The sequence below is a fragment of the Anoplophora glabripennis genome, unplaced genomic scaffold (genome assembly GCF_000390285.2).
Source record: "Anoplophora glabripennis isolate ALB-LARVAE unplaced genomic scaffold, Agla_2.0 scaffold207, whole genome shotgun sequence".
NCBI lineage: Eukaryota > Metazoa > Arthropoda > Insecta > Coleoptera > Cerambycidae > Anoplophora > Anoplophora glabripennis.
Window position 1 is genome coordinate 727,716 of NW_019416315.1, and position 21,616 is coordinate 749,331.

The following is a 21,616-nucleotide window of genomic DNA, read 5'->3' on the forward strand; positions in this document are numbered from 1 at the left end:
TATCTCTTTCTCTCTGAGAGAAATAAGGAAGTTCGCTTGTGGCACCTTCCTCTCGAAACAAAGACAAGATTTTTGAAGGAATACAAAAAACAGGCGTAAAGAAGAATAGCGTTCGCAAAGTCGAAAAGCGGGCGTAAAGTAAGAAAAACCGAAAAAAAAAATCGGGAACAATGAAACAAAAAGGAAAAAATGCAACCGCGAGGGAAAGTAAAACAAGTGGGGTAAAACTAAAAGACAATGGAAGCATACAGAAGAGAAGAGCCATCCGGCTTTTCACTTGCCGTAAAAAAAACAATGTATAAGATTGTTTTCAGTGTCGCTTGTAAGTATTCATTTTTAGGTTTTGAGTTCGTGACAACTTTTGATTAGAACATTTCAAATTATAACATATTTTCGAACATATTTCATTTACAGACAATTTAACAGGTTGCCGATTTCCATTAACTGTGTGGGTGGATTTTTGTTTTGTCTTAATTTTTTAAATTTACTGCAAAGTTCCAATGTATTCTTCACTGAAATAATGTACTGAAAAGCCAGTTTAGCTCAGTCTTTTTGATATGGAAATTTTGGTTACCTACTTCATGATGGGTTGGAGAATTTTTGAAAACTCAAGTATCTAAAGTTCAATGTGGAATTTTTGTCCAGAACTTTGTAAAAATTAAATTCAACTTTATGCTCTATGTTGTGGAATTGAACTTGTGTGATGTTCTACACCTCTGGACAAAATTTTGGCCGAATTCAATGAATAGGATGCACCAAACGCTTCAAAACGTCAAGACAGAACTGTGCATTAACGATTTGGCCCGGTGGAATGAACTCTTTATGGACAATGCCCTTGGAATCGTAAAATCAATTTAAGATTGTTTTCACTTTTGACTTCTCCAAACGAGATTTTTTGGGTTTTGGCTCGTCTGACCCCTTTCACTCGGCACTTTGGCGCTTGGTTTCTGGATTTTACTGAAAACACCAATCACCAATCATTGAATGTTGAATTCTGAGCAATTTTTGTGCGGAACAAACAGTGCGCACACTTTTCGGTACCACAAATGTTCGGTCAAAATGCGATAAATTGATGTTTTTGAGCTGCTCAGTTCCAATTCCATTTTCAATTAAAATTTTGGCTGATCTTTGATGAATTCACGCACAGTTTTGATGGAATGATGATGCTGCTAATCATTTATGTCCTCACGACCTAACAACTCTGTTCGATGCTCATTTTTGCATCGATCACATAAACATACTTTCATTTCAGAAGCAATAACTCCGCTTTTATTCGTCCAAATATCATGGAATTTTGAAAGTACACCAGTAAAGGATCTAACTTTTCAACGCATGTAATTGCCAATAGATGGCCACACTAGAAATACCTATTATTGAAACGTCCTGTTTACTTTGGAGCGCACCTTATATAAAGAACTCAAGCGCTGAAGGGATAGTTAATCTATGGGGAGAAATAAACAGCATTTTTCTAATCTAATCTGATCTTTATTTTTTGTGGCTGTGATATGTCTCGTGGGAAATCGATTTTGTATTTACAGATATAAAATTCTGACAAAATTGTTGATAACTGTGACTAAACTACAAAAATGGAATAAATAACGGCAATTTTCTAAATAGATAAACGAAAGATAAAGGTGATAACAACGGTTTTTCCGCAGCCTGGCGCTAAGTGGGTATGATATAATCATCGGTATTTATTTAATTCTAGTTGCGAAATTTTGTGGTGTAAATAACTATTGGATAAATAATTTAAGCAAATATAACTTAGTTTAGCCATTTTATAATGCTCAGGCAAAATATTAATACTTTTTATACTGTTCTAAAGGTGTTTATTCAAATAAACTCGAACCATTTTTCCTAAAAAGTCTTATACAATGTCAAACAAAGTTCTTCGATACTAGAAAAGCCATGAGAACAAATAATATTAATTTAAATGTAATACACTCTGGAAAGGGTTCATTCAAATTATCCCCGCAGTTAGTTCAGCAATGCCTGAAAAGTCCCACTTGTGTAACACGAACTCGTCATCAAAACCAAAGCAGGTATATACCGGTGACATTCATTTGAATAAGGGATTTTACATTTACGGTCATATCCGACTCTGAATAGCAGCCGGTCTCCATTTTCCCCGGTGTTTCTCAAAGCGGAAATAGGAATAAAGCTATAGCCGGGCGAAATTTGCTGCGGGGGCAAATCAACCGAAAATCTCCCGTTACAGCTTGCATTTTTTTTTTTAAATCTAGGGACACGATAATATTACTTAGACAGAATGAAGACATTTGCACGTTTATGCTACGATTTTTTATGAAAAGTAGGTATCAAGAAAATACAAATATAGGGTGTCAAAATTACAATAAAAAAGTTGATGTTTCGTAACCTGTCAAAGGGCCAAAATATGAAGATAGTTTCGGAAATCTCTCTAAAACCCATAAAACATTTATCTAGATGTTATTTTTTTTTAACATCCCTTGAACAAACTGAATAATACATAGAATAATTGTTGTACGATTACGTCGATATTGATAATGAATTGAAACATAGAACATCCACTGCATTAATTTATAATAAACTCTTGGGAAAATTTTGTTTAAGAATAATGTTTCAGGTGTTTGCTAATTAGCGTAGTTTCCGACGTATATAACTCAACATATTATAACTCCTTAGTCCTAATTAAGCTTATAATTAAGTCATTAGAACTAACCACGCTAATTAGAACAAGTTTGTGCTGAATTATTCCACGAAGAAATTTTAAATATAAACGCCCAACGCGCAAGACTAAAAGGCTACACACAAAAATCTCTTTTATTTAATCAGAAATATTACTGAAAAGTGAAAACGTACATATTTCTGTAAATAAAATATATGTACCCATTCTGCAGGGTGATTCACAAACGTTGATCAAAAATGAAACCTCGTATGTATTCTTTGGTGAATTTTAAGGGTCTTTCGTATAAAGTGTTTATCTAGAACGCCTCGTTAAAACGATAAAGAGAATGTTTTTAATTTTTTTAAATAATTTAAAAACTAGTAAATGAAATAATTTGAAATTGGGCACATGTATTTATTTAAACATTGTCCAAAATCTGAGGTCTTTTTCTAAAATTTAGATGCTTCAGTAGCGGAGATACAGGATATCGGTGTCATATTTTTCCTCGTATTTTTCTAAATGAAAAAGTACGCCACTACTTTATGGTAACAATCATGATATTTTCGGATTCGTGTTTCAATTTTCTACAAATTACCTACTACTCTCTTATGTTTTTCGAAAAAAGCCTGATTTTCGAGCAAAACTTAAAAAACGAACTGAAAACACCGGACCTCAACCCACTGGATTTCTTTTTGTGGAGTGCTGTTAAACGACTGGTTTACAGTAAATAAATTAATACACCGAAGCAGTTTGAAGAAAGAATAAATAACACAGACCAACAAAATTTAACTTTTTTTTGGAAGCAGAAACTTGAATATATATTTCCGAAGGAGTTACGTGCGCTGAATCCGAATCTGGCAGCGGAATTGCTCTATTACGTCAGGTTTTTGAGATATCCTAACCTAAAAGTGCAAAAACACTGTTTTTCGTCATATTTGAGGTTATGTAGTAATGCCATCTATTCTTTCTCAAAAAACTAATACCTACATTGAATCTAAAGTACAAGGTTCTCTCCTTCGAATGCCGTTGAGTTTGCTCAAATATCTTTTTTTTTTCGTTGAAATATCACATATTGAAATTTTTATGTTTCTCAGTTTCTTAATATGCGAAAATCTACTAAGGATCCCTTAGACATCAAGCAGTCGATTGCAATTAGAAACTGGTTTTGAAGTTGGTGGGTTTGGGGTTTGTAAGCTTGGAGTTTGTAGGTTCGAGTTTTGTGGGATTGGGGTTTGTGGGTTTAGGGATTGTGGGTTTGGGGTTTGTGGGTCTGTGGATTTGGTGTTAGTGAGTTTGAGTTCGTATGTATTGAAGGTTTCTGAGTATGAAGTTTCTGAACGACAATCAACTGTTTGACGTCTAAGGGATCTTTAGTAGATTTTCGCATATTAAGAAACTGATAAACTTAGAAATTTCAACATGTGATATCTCAACGAAAAAAAAAAAGGTATTTGAGCAAACTCAACGGCATTCGAAAAAGAATAGATGGCATTACTACATAACCTCAAATATGACGAAAAACAGTGTTTTTGCACATTTAGGTTAGGATATCTCAAAAACCTGATGTGATAGAGCAATTCTGCGGCCAGATTCGGATTCAGTGCACCAAAATCCTTCAGGAATGCATATTAGTGTGTCTGCTTCTTGACCCTTGTTGACCTATGTAATGCTTTTCATCAGATCAAGCAACAATACATTTCGAGCAAATTACATTTTCGTTAGTAAAAAGAAGAAATTGAGGTATTTTTTGAACATTTACTCAAATCAAAACATTAAAATGATGACTATGTTATTACCTAATTTCTTTGTCCGATTAAATTTACCGAATGATAAGTGTTTGTCATGTCATTTAAGTAAGTGTTTTCAGTTCGTTTTTTAAGTTTTAGAAAGGTGGAAGATGAATCCGAATATGTCATAATTGTTATCGTAAAGCAATGACGTACTATTTTATTAAGAAGTACATACCTGTATCTCCGCCACTGGGCATCTAAATTTTAGAAAAAGAACTCAGATTTTGGATAATGTTTACATAAATACATGTGTCCAATTTCAAATTATTTCGCTTAGGTACCAGTTTTTTAATTATTAATTTAAGTTTAACACCCAGTATATTTTTAACAAATTACTTAAAATTCACAAAAGAGGTTTCATTTTTGGTTACCGTTTGTGAATCACCCTGCATATTAACGAAAAAATAGACCACTCAGTCGATTGTATGCATACAAACTAGTAAATATGTATTAAATAAAAGTAAATTCTCGATTTCATATGCATATTTTTCATATTTACAATAAAAAGCCGTGTTCACACTTTCAAGTGTCATATGCTGTAAAACTCAGGCGAGTAAATAGATTATTTACTTATTTTTCTGCATTTCATTCGTCATTATTGAGTCTGTTAGATTATTTGTTAAGTAATGTTTCGTAGTTTATCTTATTTAAAAGAACTAATTTTTCGCTTATGCGGGTTCGCGAACACCAATCAACAAAAGTAACACGCCAAGGAAGAGTATTTCACGATGCAACTTAAGAAAATGTAAACTGCTGATACGTGTTTCTAAAGGTCAAAGGTCTCCTCCGTATAAATAAGACCCTCAATTTAAAGCTAGTCCCTGTATTTGGCTGCAATTAACAAGATATTTGTCGACATGGATTTATGAACTGCAGATCTACTGCGAGTAACCCAGCAGTTTTCAGTAAATTTTTGTGTGAAACTTAAGTTAATCGAGGATAAACAGATGTGGTGCGAAATAAATTACTCTATTTTCAGCATCAGCAGCAGCATCATGAATTCTATAGATCATATGGGTTTCACTGGTAAAATTGTTTAACGGCAGCTGAAATCACGGAACAAATAATGCGTGTCTTGAATATTACTATAACTATATTTTGAGTTTCAACAAATTTAAAGTAGTTTCCTATATTTTATATTGTTTGCTAATTTTCAATTCCGGCAAATTTGACACTTGACCACCGATGTACTTGAAAATGACCTCCATGGTGTTACGCAAAGAGAATGATTTTCATTTTTTTTTATAATTTGGGACGCGTCCAATTAAAAAAATACGAAACACGTAAGTATATGTTCTTTTCTGCCGATAAACATTTTAAAGGGGTAAAAAGTACCCCTAAAATTTACCCCCAAAAACAGTGTTTTAAAGAAATCTGTTTTTAAGCAATTGGAGTTTGTTTATTATCGGTCGCGGATATTATGTACAATATTTCGAACCCCAGACGTTGCAGTCATTATCTTTTATAAGGGTAAAAAATATTCTTTTTCTCTGCAACAGTTGTAAAGTAAATCAAATATGTATTTACAGAAATAACTTTATTCTAAAGAAAATTAAATCCTAAAGTTGACCTATTTCAGAGTTTTTCACAAAAGTACATTTCAGGAGGGTAAACTACCCCTTCACTTCAGTTGACTTTTCCTTGAAAAATTATTTGTATATAAAGCTAAATAAATCTGCAGGTATTTTAGTGAAAGCACAAATATAGTGGTAATCGCATTTTGGGGGTTAAACTACCCCTAAAATAACAGAATATTTTCCATGTACATATACACAAGTTGATAGGATCAAAACCACGCCAAAGCTCACCCCCAAAAAAAGTTTGTTCACGATATCTTTAATTATATGCAAAAATTGTTCTAAAACCAATTGGAGATTGTTTACTATGAAACACTGCTATTTACAGCATTTCGACTCCCAGGAAATGTAAAAAAATATTTATTTGTATAGAAAATAGTAAACTAAAAACTTGACTTTTTTGTGATTTCAAAAACAAAAAGAAAACGAAGTTATTTTTTAATTATAACTTTATTTTTATGAAAGCTCCTAGAGTTTCGGAATTTATAAAAAAATATATCCTGATTTAAAAACAACAATATTTTGATGTCTTTTTATCCATCATAAGCTGCTCTGGACATTCATTTCAGAATCAGAGTCAATTTTAGTTTACTGTATAAATAAAAATTTTTAAACTTGTAATTTTTTAGACTTGTAACCGTCATGTCATTGTTGCATTGCTTATAGAGCAACATTTTAAGAAAACATCATATTTACCCTTATAAAAAATAAGAGATGCAACTCCTGGGGGTCGAAATGCTATAAATAACATCAGCGTTCTATAGTAAACAATCCCCAATTGGTTTTGGGGGTGAACTGTAGGGATGGTTTTGATCCCATCAACTTATGCATATATGTACATGGGCAATATTCTTTTATTTTATTACTGGAAATGTATGATTTTCATAAAAGGACGAATGTACCTTCCTTGTATACCGAGTTGTATAGTATACTTAAACACATACTCTGTTATGCATATATGATTTGAAGTTTTTAAATAAATAGGTACTGATTATAAATGATAAAGGATTGAAACATTATGCATGTGAAATTCCAAATAAAACCATTTAATAGTTTTTATGCATATGCACTTTTATATCTCCATAAAAGGAATCTGGTTCCTAAAAGCAATTTCCTCCGTCGGCTAAGGCAGCAACCAGGGTGGAGATAAATGCCCCGCGATAAAGAAAATCATGGAGGAGTAAAACATAATTAAATTATGACGAAATTGCTAATTACTTAAAAAGTACAACGTCTGCTTCAGTCTCGGTTTTACTTAAAGAGATTTATCCCCTCTTTGGTGAAACGTTAAGTGGGCGCCACGTTCTAATTTAGAAGAAAGTGCCGTGACGTGCCAGGGGAAGGAAAAAGCAATGCTATTAATTAAATAAATACCCGCCCCCACAACTTTCGGGTAATAACACATCAGCGTGCCAAATCTCATTCCGATTTTTATAAGTTATTACAGTTTCAATCATTGCGTTTTGGGCGAGTAGAATTTTAAATTTTGAAGGTGCAGAGGGCCAATTAAATAGCCGAAATATAGCGAAATAGGTTTCCCGATATGACCACGATTGACTTTTTTCTGTGGGGTCATATAAAAAATGTAGTCTACAAAAATATCAATATTTTCTGTAAAAAAAAACTAATAATAAAATTAAATCATGTCCATATCCTCCATCTTGTGTTATTTTCAAAACAAATATCCAACGTGAGCGGAATTTTTTATATTGATTGTTTGCAAATGTTAAAAATACTGTCCTCCGTCTAGGAACAGTACATATTTAAAATAACTCTCAGTTTCTAAAGAAGTACAGTATAAATAAGTAACACCCCGTATAGTACGTAACTAAAGGAGCAATTGTTTTCATTCTTACATATAAAATTGACCTAATCACGTTACTTGTTACAGAATGTTCATAATTTTCCGTACAAAATCCGGGGATATATTAAACCAGTGGGGATCCACAAATCTCGCTCCCAACTGTCGCTATCAACATAGACGGATCCCGAGTTAGTCACGTCGAGTTTTTCTGTCTCCTTAAAATCCGCGAAGAACGAGAAACAAGATGTTATGCGCGTATAATTCAGAGGGACATGAATAGATGGAATCCTTTGTCTATGGCTATAAATCAGGAGGCGAGTGAGCCCAGAGGCAATTTATATTGTTGCGACGAAATAAGTATAACATTAACGTAATTTTTATAGCTCCCATTTATTTATGAGTACATTTATATGTTCATGAGAATGCGGGTAGGGAATACCGACATATGTACAATGAAAATAAAAAAAATTCTTACTACCTATTTCTACCGTACTATGACAAAACTTAGGACAGTTCGTCGAAATTTGAAGAGGTAGAATTCCAAGAAGACCCTACGTTCATGGAATTAACCGCATTTGACACCAGAGGTAGAAAGACATTAGCGGCGTAGTAGGGGTTGCAGTACGTTACATGTTTCTTTGTTTATTAGGCTACTGATTCCAAAAAAAAACAGGGTTAAAAGGAACTGACGTTCAAGCAATTTTATTGCTTGAATCGTTCAAAGGGTCATTTTAGATGAAAAAAATGCGGAGTGCTATTAAATTAGAAGGTGGAAATTTGAGATTTAATTGTCGCTCGTAAACGAAGCAAAATTTCGCTATAGTACATAGGAAAAATTATTTAGAGAATTGAATTTCCCATGGAAATAGCTTATTTAAAAAATTTAAAAAGAAAATTTTTCGCAAAAACATCGTTAATAAACAATTTGAAAAAAGCAAAAAATTCGGTTTTCCGATTTTTTTTACTTTTTTGCCTCCAGTTTTTTTTTTTGAGTAAACATAGGTATAGGCATTGCTTCATAGAAAAAAAAGTAGATTCCTTCAAAACAAGAGGTTGTACAGTATTTTTGGATGAAAATTGACTGTGATATATGGCCGCTCAAACTTGGCCAATTTTTCGTTTTTCGTCGCGTTTACCCATATGCGTTTTAATTCTAATTTTTTGCAAAAAAGGAAGGAAATAAGACTTTCACATGACTTGTCCGAAGGGTCGAAGCACTTTTGCAGTTTTGTAAATATAGCACGAAAATGAAGCAAAATTTCGGTATAGTTCATAGGAAAAATTTTGTAAAGAATTGAATAAGCCCTCGAAATGGCTTATTTAAAAAATTTAAAAGAAACATTTTATGCAAAAAATGGTTAATAAACATTTTTTAAAAAAGCAAAAAATACGATTTTTTTTTTACTTTTTTGACTCTAATTTATTTTTTAGTAGAAGTAGGCAAAAAAAATTGTACAAAAAAACAAGATGAGATTCCCTTCAAAATGTGTTTTCATATGTTTTTCGACTAATATTGAGTTATAACCGGTCAAACTTAAATATTTTTTAGATTTTCGTCGCTTTTAACATAATGATTGTAATTCTTATTATTTTTACAATGAATTGGTTCTTTACTTAATAAAAAATTATTTGAAATATTTTATTTCTTAATAATAAATAAAGATTTTCACAACTATATCAAACTATGAGATTTTTCAAATGAAATTACAGTTTATCATACTATATTTCTTTTTTACTATCTCAAATAAGGAGATTTATAATAATATATACAGGGTGAGTTTTTTCGATGTTTAGTGTAGGGATCTGGGAAAGTAGCAGATATAAAAAAGCGAGTAAAAAGCTTAAATGAGGAAAGATGTGCAGTTTTATGATCCTTATTAAATGTTCCTTTTATTTAAAAACGTCATAGCTGACTAGATATTTGAAAAATACAAATTCGGCCAATTTGCTATTTATTTTACAACAAAAAAAATTTAAATACAAATTTCAGGTTTTTGCAGTGTTAATAAGACAGTGTGATCAAATTGTTCATGTGCACTTTCGTTTTCAAGTTATAATATAAAGTTTTTGTAATTTTTTCATAGTTAAAAACGGCTGCCGTTCTTCCATTTTTCCAAATAACCATACCATATATTATATCGTTGGAAAGCATAAAAAAATACATTTTTTTTCTAGCTCATAGGTTCTTGACCTGGTTCTTGAGATGCATAGCATCCAAAAAAAATCAATTTTTGTTTGATATTTTTATTATACTTTTGTTCAATAACACTACAATTTGACGCAATTCGGGAAACTATTGATGATGAGAAACTCAAAAATTTACTTAGTTTCTTGTTTAATGTTATAGGGCGCCACAGAAAGTGTTGTACCTGGATTTAAACAACCATAAATTTTACTAAACATACCTATTATCCATTCAATTTTACGTATAAAAGGTACTCTTAGTATTTGTCGCTGAAAGCAGTCGTTTTGTAAAAAAAAAACGGGTTTACAATTAAACCTGCGTTGGTATTTTGTGAGTTGAATCATTAAGAGTTTTTGAAGAACGAATGAAAAATGTGTCTTTTATTAATTGTATTGTATTATATATAAAACTCGGACTAAACTATTTCTACAAATAAATTAATAACATTTACAATAATTGCTGAAACAATTTATTTAGACCTCCGTGTCTCAAGAACCGTTCATATGAACTTTTTATCTTAAAATTAGTCAAAGATTCACACTTTAAAGTTTGTACAGTGTGATTCACTATATTTTGACCCCCCCATTAACTTTTTTGTTTTTAGTTATAAAAAAATGTGAAATACCAAAGTTGCACGATTTTTTATGAATTTTTCGAAAATGACGGAAGAAAAACAAATGAAGTCCAAACAAAATGTTGGATGCTAACTTTGTTAATTTAAATGGAACACCCTGTATATTTTTAAATATATGGATAGAACGTTCTCTGTCGAGCATAGTCATATAGGGTTTGTTGAGTCTATCTCTAACAACAAGCGAGCTTAAAAACAGAAAAGAAGATTTTTTATTAAGAAAACAAGATATCTTGTAATTGTTAGACTTCTTTGAAGCATTTCTGTCTAAATTTCACTAATTAAGCCGTGAAAGGCCTAATTATTCATGGACAATGTTATATGGTAGACCCGAGGGTAGGCCGCGACAGTGACAGGTAATGTCATGACAACATTGTTATTGTTTGATGGTTTGTATTATTATTTAATTAAAATGGGTTACACAGAAGTAGAAAATTGAAATATTATAGGAATTAAAATAGAGTGAAGATCTTCTCCAGACTCTACTTTAATTCCTAATAATATTTTAATTTTCTACTTCTGTGTAACGTATTTTAATTAAATAATAAAACAAACTGTCAATCAATAACAATGTTATCATGACATTATCTGTCACTGTCACGGCCTACCATATAACACTGTCCATGAGTAATTAGTCCTCTCACGGCCTAATTAGTGAGATTTAGTTAGATTACTTATACGCATTTGTGACAGTATCAATGACCGACATGTCAAAACATATTGCAACTAAATCTGTAAATCCTAAAATATGTGAGAATGAGAACATAATGTAAAAATCACTCCATTCGTTAATGTTACGCATTTCTAAATAGAGGACACAAAGTTATGTAAAAAGTCAATAGTAAGTAGTAAGTAAATTAAGTAAATGCGTTTGTCATTGTCTTCTTCCATTCAATTTTCTCATGATTATTATTTTTTATTTGTTAAAACCACGTGTGCACTTTTTAGTGGCTGCTTTCACACATTTTAGCGCCTCAACTGACACATTAAATACAGCTTAGAAAGCTGAACACACTGGTTTATAGTCTGTTTAGAAATGAAAGAGAGTAATAAAAGCTTATTATGTATGCAAAACGTAAATAAATGTAGTACTTACTGGTGCTTATATTCAATATTTTTATATTATGTATTTTCGGTATAGGGGAGGTGTACTTTTAAAAATACTTTGTGTGACCGGGTTGTACAATGAAGGGCAACTTAAAAGTCCCCACTAGTTGGATCGCTCTCATTCTCTTGCGCCCCACCACAAATGATTAGGTATGTTTCGGACTGGGAGTGTTGTTTGGAAATATACACCGTGGCACCAAAAACTGTTGTATTCAATAGGGTGAATAATAATTAATCCGATAACAGTTGCATTTGATATTTTAAAATATATTATTTTATTAATGATATGTTAACATTTCGTAGTTAGTTAAATAAGAATATTGAATTATTTGTTTTAAATAAAATATTATATAAAAACTATTTACTTTTTTAATTATTGTTCGCAACATTCAATACCTGCATATTTAAAGTTTTTTTTCCATTACTAGAAATATTCATACAGGGCGGGCCAATAGTGATAATATTATTCCTATTCCATACAGATAGAGAATAATTTTTAGGCGCCTTAAGGGGGACATTTTTAAAATAGTATGAAGTATACGGGGTGATTCCGAAGGCCGCATCAAACATGGTTTTTAAACGCGCGCNAGTTGACAAATTACAAATAAGTAAATAAGTTGCAAAATTACGTGTTTTTTCACTTTTTTTACTACCCATGAAAATCTAGACGACATATCGGAAAAATAGTTATTCTATGTTGGCGGCATGTAGGCAATTAAATTACCTATAATTTAGTTAAGGTATCTAAAACCATATTTCACTAATTTGTTAACTGTAAAAAAGGTCGAACGTGGAAAAATAAGTATTCGAAAATTGAGCATTATTATTGCAAAAATAGATGGATGTTGATAAAATTTATGGAAAAGGCGGTCAATCCAAAGATCAACATATGTGCCTAGGGCCAATTTGATTGACCGTGAATGAAATTGTTGCTCCAGGTATTTGTTAATTAACTTCGTTCGTTTTGTTTTGCAATTAATTGTTTAATTAAACGTTAATTTTAAGAAGTTAATATCGTAGATATAGGTTCTATTTGATCAAAAGGAACGTATCGAAAAAGAAAAATTTCAAAAAGTTGAGATTAAGTTGCCCTTTATAACTAACAAAGTAGGATGTGAAAAACAGCGTTATAATCAGATTGACCCCAGGGTGTAACATGCAATTTACGTTAATCGGTATAAAACTAAATAAATAAGTATCACATTGCATTTATTCTTTATTAATATGATATTACATTACATTTTCTCATTGAAATTCATTTCAAATGCAGGTTGTTTCCCAGGAATCGTTGTGGGTCCTGTCACCTTAATTACAAGGATGTGTATTGTGTATTTCCTAAAATATATTGAGGGTCTAAATTTTTAACCACCAAAACAATTATAATCGTTACCTTAATGCNATTAAATTAAAATCACGAAAATGAACAGGTTACTATACTACTGGAAGTAGCATGCCATTGCGAAAAGTGTGGCTGAGAGACAGACAGTATCTCAGACTCGCGGTCTCATTCTAGCACGCCGCAATTGGTTGGAAATGAATGCTCCAACCAATCGCGGCGTGCTAGAGTGAGACCGCTTGTACTGAGATACTGTTTGTCTCTCTCGCACACTTAGCCACAATTTTCGCAATAGCATGCCTCCAGTAGTATCTGCTCGAAGGATTCGCCATATTCTTTTCCTAGGGTGGAGGTAAGTATTTAAAAATTGCCATACGTAATTCATTCATAAATCATACTGATTGATTAGTATAGTAAGTGATAGAGATATATGATAATTGACTTAAGATGTTGAGATATTTGGTCTACATACAGTAATCAACAATTAATTATTATTACAAGAAAAAAAATTAAGAAAATTATTTTTATCTTTTACGTTTATAGTGTATAATATTATTTATTAATTTTACATTTTTATTTGCAATTTATATATTTTATTCATTTTTGAAAACATTAGTTATTTTGTCTGAAATATTTTGTATATATGAAATATAAAAAACGGGTCATCCCATTTATAAATCATGTTTGATACAGCTTTCCAAAATACTCCGTATACTACATAATATTTTTAAAATGTCCTCCTTAAGGCACCGCTCGATGCCCTAATAAAATAAGTATTTTATATTTATATGACATAGGAGTAAATATAATCACTATTAGTGCACCCTGTATGTATTGACAAGACAACATTTATAAATGAATATCTATAATACAGGAAAACACTAAATATGCAGGTATGTGGAGTAGTGAACAATGGTTAAAATAGTAAACGGTTTATAACATTTTATTTTTAAAAAATTCTTCAATTTAATGATTTAACTAACCAAGAATTGTTACAATACATTACATATCATTAATAAAATAATATTTAAAAAAATATCAAATGCAACTGGTATCAGATTAATTATTTACCCTATCGAATATATCAGAGTTTTTGTTGCCACGGTGTAGTATATCTCCTTACCCCACTCCCAGTCCGAAACATTCCGTAATTATTTGTGGTGGGGCGCGATAGAATGAGAGCGACCCAACTAGTGGGGACTTTAAGTTGCCCTTCATTGTACTCCTAAAACTTTATTAGGGAGATATTTGGAGAATTTTTCAGAGTTGGAACACCATTTGTGCAAATGAAATCCAGATTTACCGAGAACTGTATTCAACTCAGAATAGAGCGTAGTTAAAGAGTCATAGTCATTGCAATTACCGAGAATGTCATCTACATAGCATTGATATAAGAGAGCGTTTGAAGCTAGAGGAAATTCAGCAGAGTTTGTATAAGCTATCTCGTTGAGGACTCGGGTTGCAAGATAGGGAGCACAATTGGTGACATAAGTGACAGTTGAGAATTCAATGCACTTTAGGGGTTCTTGAGGGGAGTGGCGCCAGAGAATGTTTTGCAAAAAAGTTTGGTCAGGGTTTATTCTGACCTGCCTGTACATTTTCTCAACGTCAGACGTGAGAACATATTCATAGATTCTGAATCTACAGAGGATATCATACAGTTCTGGCTGTACTTGGAAACCTTTTAGGGTCACATCATTAAGAGAGTATCCTGACGAACTTTTGTACGAAGTGTCAAAAACAACGCGTAACTTGGTTATACTGAGTTCTCTTATCACACACAAATGGGGAATGAAATATTTATTTTCTAAATTAGAATTGGTCATTGTCAATGGGATATACTTGGCATGACCAAGGGCTATATACTCATCAATGAAGTTTTTGTATTCAGGGAATAATTTGCGGTTATTTTGGAAGCGTTTTTCAAGCATGGAGAATCGTTTTTTCGCTATGGAAAACGAATCACTAAGTTTTTGATGCTCAGTGGGAGTTTTGAGGAGCATGTTCACTTGGAATCTACCATCCTCCAGTACATTCGTAGTGGCAATGAAATTATTTTCAGTTGCTTCTTCTTCGGCGGTTAGCGAAGATTTTTGAGGAATTTCTTCTAAAGTCCTGAAATTGGTAAGTACTGTGTCCAAATCTGAGATCTGAGTAAAGAGAGATACATTGTTTTACAGAGAGATTATTAGCAAAAGACTGAGAGTTATTTGAAATGCAATAACTAGGGACATTTCCAGCCACTAACCAACCTAAATTAGTGTTTTGCAATATCTGACAACAAATTGTAATAGCAATCAGCACCAATAAGCATGTCTATACACCAGGAATACCGAATCTGCTAGCTGAATGCCATCTGGGATGTTTAATTTTTGTATATCAATTTTAATTTAAGGAAGTTGGCACGTAATATTTTTTAGTATAGCGCACTGAATTTTGATTCTTCGTGATGAATTGACATTGGAATATATAAAAATATTTAGCATTTTTGTTGAAGTTGTAACATTTTGTGCTATGCCAGAGATTTTCAGAACTTGCTCTACAGGTTCTAATTGAAGTTTGTTTGCAAAACCTTCAGTGATAAAAGAGTTTTGACAACCGTTGTCAAGAAGAATACGTGCCTTATTGTGAATGCTCTCTTTTGAATATACCGTGACTTGAGCTGTAGCCAACAAGATTTGAGAATTTTTAGTGGACAAGGTTGCCACACTTTGAATATGTTTCAACTTATTAGAGATTGACGACTGTGTCTGAGAACCACTCTGATTGGTTGTATTCGAATTGCTTGAATTTTGAGCAGTATTATTGGTTTTTTGTTGAATGTGAAGAATAGTGTGGTGTTTTTTCTTGCAAATTAAACAACTTTTAGTTGAATTGCAATTTCTTGCTTCATGTTTACTTCCTAAACAATTTGTACACATATTTTTCTAGTGAATGAATTTTGTTTTTTCTGAGGGAGGTAAATTTTTAAATTTTAAGCATGAGTAAATTTTATGGCCTGGAATGTTGCAATAGGCACACAAAAAGTTTTCATTTTGAGTATTCTGTTCATTAGAACTTAAATGTAAAGAAATTTTATATTTGTTGTTCTTTTGATACTGCGATTCTGTGCTGGACAAATTTTCCAAAATGACACACTTTCTCTAGAAAATCGAAAATCTATTGTAGGTTACATCGCGTTCTTGTTCGAATTATCTCCTTGTGTTGTAATATAATTTCTTTTGAAGTGACATTGTTCAACATAGTAATGTTCGAGTGACCAGAAAACAATAGAAAACTGTGATTCTAGATGAAATAATTCCGCTTTGGATGACTTGTGTTAAGTTTGGCAAAACAGCATCAATACGAGTGTTGCACGACAATAACAGAAAAATAATACAACCGACAAAAGAACAAAAGAGAAGTACTTTTACGCACATATTGCAAAAATTGAGAACGCCTGTAACAAAGAATTGTTGGTACAAATGAGGAAACTAAGAAAATATAACACACATTATGAAAAAGCGACTTGGCAACATTTTCAGTCCTTACTTTAGTTTATAAGAACAAAGCAATGACTTTACGTACCTCTGTGATAGTGCTGCTGATCTATCAATTCTAAGACTCCGAATGAAAAATGTTTATATTATCTGCACATGCAAGATTATAACTGTTTCGGCGACCGTAACTTTGGAAATTCTGTTTATAAGTTGAAGAGTATAGCCGATACCGATGATGTAATTCGAGAATGTTTAAAACTTATTTTATTAATTATTGGTTGCGATGTTATTCGACAAGGTCATCTAAGCGTCACAAAAGCTCTTAGGATTTGAAATTATATACAACTGGCGGTGTACTAATTGAGCTCTTTAGCCAAAAGTGTATATTATTGTTTTAAGTGGGAGTACCACTGAGCGCACTGTCATTAAACGAGGAAGTACCTCTTATCATAACGCTGGATAAATGTTAGTTATGAGTGACGTATGATTGAATGAATGATTGAGCAAAGATCAATGAGTAAGTGAACAGAGTGGTATGACTGACCGAATAAATCAATGTGTGAAGAATGAGAACCGACGAAAAAGAATTGTATTAAGTTAAGGTCATTCTGAAGTGGAAATAAAATCCGCGTATTTTAATACAAACTGCCCGTTCTAACAGTTGTGTTTAAAGCAGATGTAAATAAATCTATAGAATGCTGATCTTGCAAGGTCGATTTTAGTAGGCCGTTGTTGAGGTAGGCCTAGTAAAGGAAATGTGATACCAGAATTTGTTTAGAAACTGATTGCAAAACACCAACTAATCTGTAAGAAAACATAGAGACTGTTAGGCTGTTTGTTACAGGTTCTTTCTCGGTCGAAGACGCCCGAATTTTAGGATGGCCGTGTTAGCAAATCAGAGCAGGGTCAACAGACAACCACTATTTCCTAAATCACGGTGACACACGATCTTGGTCGAACTTGATGAGAGCCTCGCCGCGTATAGGATCGTCAAGCAGTAATAGACAAATATTGATTAGAGCGACAAGTATGTACTAATTAATTGTTATTAAATTGTTAAAGTGGTTGTTGTGTATAATTTGGAGTGAAACCTAGATAATTTTTGCTAATAAATATAACAAGTTAAATCATACCCTAATATTAGTTTAAACTAGAAAATAAGTAAATACCCTAATTTAAAGTTTTTATTTGTGGTTGAGAGATTGCAATTCCATTGTGGTTTACATAATTATCTAACTATTTTTAGGGACTGATATGAATTTAAAAATAATAGTAAGAATAAAATAAGCCAGTAACAATACGCCCCCTTCCCTAGAAAAGTTTACGCAGTAAACTTTTAATGACGTATATAAAATACTGTTCAACTATCATTATCCGAGAGGTTCTCCGTAACTTCGTCAGGTGGGTGCGATTTGAGGTCTTTCGCTTGCCAAGTTCCAATACAACGGCCTGTCGAGTCTGTTAACTCATATGTCCACGGAGAAAGAACACTCGTAATGGTGAATGGACCAGAAAACTTTGGGCGCAAGTTTGATGTGAACCTTTTAGTTGCATCAGAAAGCACATAGTTTTGTTTCCATACATTTTGGTGGAGATGGAAACGATCATCGGGACGTCGTAAATCATAAGTCCTTTAGAAGTCTTATATGCTTTTGTAAGACGTTTCCGTACATCTTGGAACTGTTAGAGCATCTGGCACGTCAAGAGGATGGTCATAAATAGAACCGTCAGCTGGGTCACTTAATCTTTGATCTGGTCTACCGGATAAGCGGACTTCACGGCCAAAATTTATAAAATTCGGGGTTAAATTCGTAAGTTCGGAGCGAGAGGATCGAATTGCCGCAGCAACTTTAGGAAGGTCGCTTCCTTCCAAATTCCTGTCCTATTCCGTGTTAACTGATTTTCCGAATGATTATCGGAGTAACGTGAATAAATTCGATCATTTAACTCTCTTTGTGGAGATAAAGATTCTCGAGCAACTGCGGACATGTTAGAATTAGCAGGTTGTTGACATTTACGGTCAAATTGATCAATAGGTCGCGAATCATATACTCTACTCGAAGATGCCGTATTGGCGATATTATCTCTTGAAATGGGTCTGTTTTGGTGGTTTTCAACATTAGTTTCAGGACTGAGGCTTATCAGTGGACCCGTCGTAGGTAAAACGCGACTTTCAGATTCCCCTGGATTTCGAGAAGTTGTACCACTGCGAGAATGAATAACTATAAATTCGGGGTATCTAAAATTGACGCTTGTGTGGGGCTATGTTGGGGTCCGGAACTAATATTTACCTGCGAAACATCGACACAAGGAATTCCATCGTATACTAAGTTTAAATCCCCTATTAATTTACGTTCTGATAAAAGTAATTCATTACGTTGTCGGTTTTGACTTCCATTTTCCGGAGCTATACGTCCCGACCTAGCCGTAACACGTAAAAGTCTAGTATAGAGCCGTTGAAATTATTTTTTCTTATTTTCAAAGTTAAAAGTTTTAATTTCTGATTCAAAACCCGTTAATTTTGATGAACAGGCAGAGAGTTTATCTGCCGTATATTACAGACTAGTTGTAGGAGCAGATGTCTCACCTTCGCGTTCCTGGTGCAAGAGACGTCTTAGCGTTGCACGTTTTTCATCTACCGTACCGCTAACTGTAAAAAATTAAAATTATTATTATTAAAATTTCTCCAAGTTGATTTAACAAACCCAACCCAAACTTGAGAAAAAAAAGAAACAAAAAAGAAAAAAATTACACTGATGCATTTCTGGTTGCCTAAATTATACCGAAAAATGGTAGAAAACAGCCCTTTTTTATTCCAATATATCTTTTTAAAGCAATGGAAGAAAGTAGTAAAATTTCATATCACATTTGGCAAAGTATAAATGAAGACAGTAAAGCAAAAATTAATTAGGATAGGTAAATAATTCGTGAGAAATTAATTTCTAAATATGAAGGTTTTTTGGACTTTTACAAACAAACGATCATTTCTTCATAGTATTATAGAATTATGCAATTTTTTATATAGTTGTCTTTTAATAAATAAACTGATTAGACTTTATTTCATAGTTTGTTCAACACTTTATTATTTAAAAAGTTATATTGGAATAAAATTATTAAAAAATATTCATTCATGAATAGCATTATGTCTGACGTTTAATTCGCTTGATTTGTAATAGATGTCGCACTAGTAAAAATTGATTTATGAATGGACTCGGGTTATTTTTAACGAACAGCTGTTGTATTGTGGTTAATTTGGTATAACCTGATTCTGGTCATGGTTTCTGTTAATTGATACGTAAATATTTAAAGAATGTCATAATCATTTTAGATATATTATTGTATAAAAGTATATAAGTAACAGTGCAAGTCCATACTATTATATAATTTTAGAAAATATGAAATATAAACAATTTTTAGTTTATTTAAAACCATAATTTATAANCCCCCCCCCCCCATCTCCATTGAGTTGGCCAAACAACCTACCGTCTACATATAGCTGAGGTAGAAAATCTTACACTCTACTGTTTAGATATCGGTAAGGGAGCGACCTTGGGTAAGGTCGTGGCAAGGGTTAGGCAAAAGCCGCTCAGGAATTCGTTCTTTTTGCGTTAAATAGAGCTTATTTTTATGGTAATTTAAAAAAAAAAAAGTAAAATCGCCTACGCCTCTTTGTTCTCAAGATAGCTTTATTTTATGACGCGCTAGCAGCAGTAAAAGTTAAAGTACGCGGAAGAAGGAGCGCCTGGTCCGTGCACGCACGTGACCGCCACCTTCGTCGCGCGCAAGATTTTTTAACCGAATTTGAAACGTTCAAGTTAAAAATCAAGCACGCTAAGAGAACGATGTTCACGCCCATGCGCGGGCCCATATTATCTTTTACTGCTGCTAGCGCGTTTATTACATGAACTATCAATGTAAAATTTCTGAAAATAAAAGTTTAACCCTTTCTTTAATTATTGTCTCTAAAATCCCGGTCCGTATACGTCCAACAGTAAATTAACAATTAACGTTACCTATAAGAAAATCCGTGTCGTGGGAACAAAGAGACGTAGGTGATTTCTCTTTTTTTTTTCATCAACGTAAAAATAAACTCAATTTAATGCAAAAATACTGAATTCACGATCCTGATCTTGGGACAATTTTTTTATAACGCTGTTTTGCACGTTTTATCAATATCCATTGCTTTTTGCAATAATAATTAATAATGCTCAATTTTCGAATACTGAGTTTTTCCGCATTCAACCTTTATTTTACAGTTAACAATTGGTGAAATATGACTTTAGATACCTACCTTAAATTTTAGGTAATTTAATTGCCTACGTGCCTACAACATAAATGACTAATTTTCCGATTTTCCGAATATGTATGTCTTATATAAAAAAAATTTCAGACAAAATAACAAATCTTCTGTAAATATCCGGTATAATAATGGCACATCAGCCACAAGCGGACTATTTTGTCTTTTTCTCAGTTTTTCTTTTGTGTCAAGAATATGTAGTTTTATGATCAGCTACGGTTAAAATTATCTCTCTTAAAATGTTGCTTATTACTAGAGGTGTTAGAACTGAACCACGGAACATAGGTGTATATGCATTATCTATTAAAAAGAAGCAAATTAAGTTGTCTACAACGCACCACCATAAACACCAACAGATGAATTAATTAAGCAACATCCGCACGATAACAAATCAACAGTATACTTAGGTGACGTGAACATGAAAAGAATTCTGAGGCAGCGGCTCACGCATGCCTCGGTTGACTCGCTTGCCATGCCATTGAATTGCGGCTCTATCTAACAGCCTTCCTTATTCCATTTAATTAAAAAATGAAACTTTTCTGCATTTAAAATAAAAATAAATAAAATTATACACGGAAATGACGTGTAATTAAAAATGATAACTTCTTGCTACTTTCATCTTTATTTAAAATTCGACCTATGTTACGAACTGAATCTCCCTGCTGCCAAAGAGCATCAATTATTCTAGCCTTTTCCTGATCGGTGCAATGCATGTCTATTTTTGTTAATATCAGCAACAATAAACAATTTACCCAGCTTTATA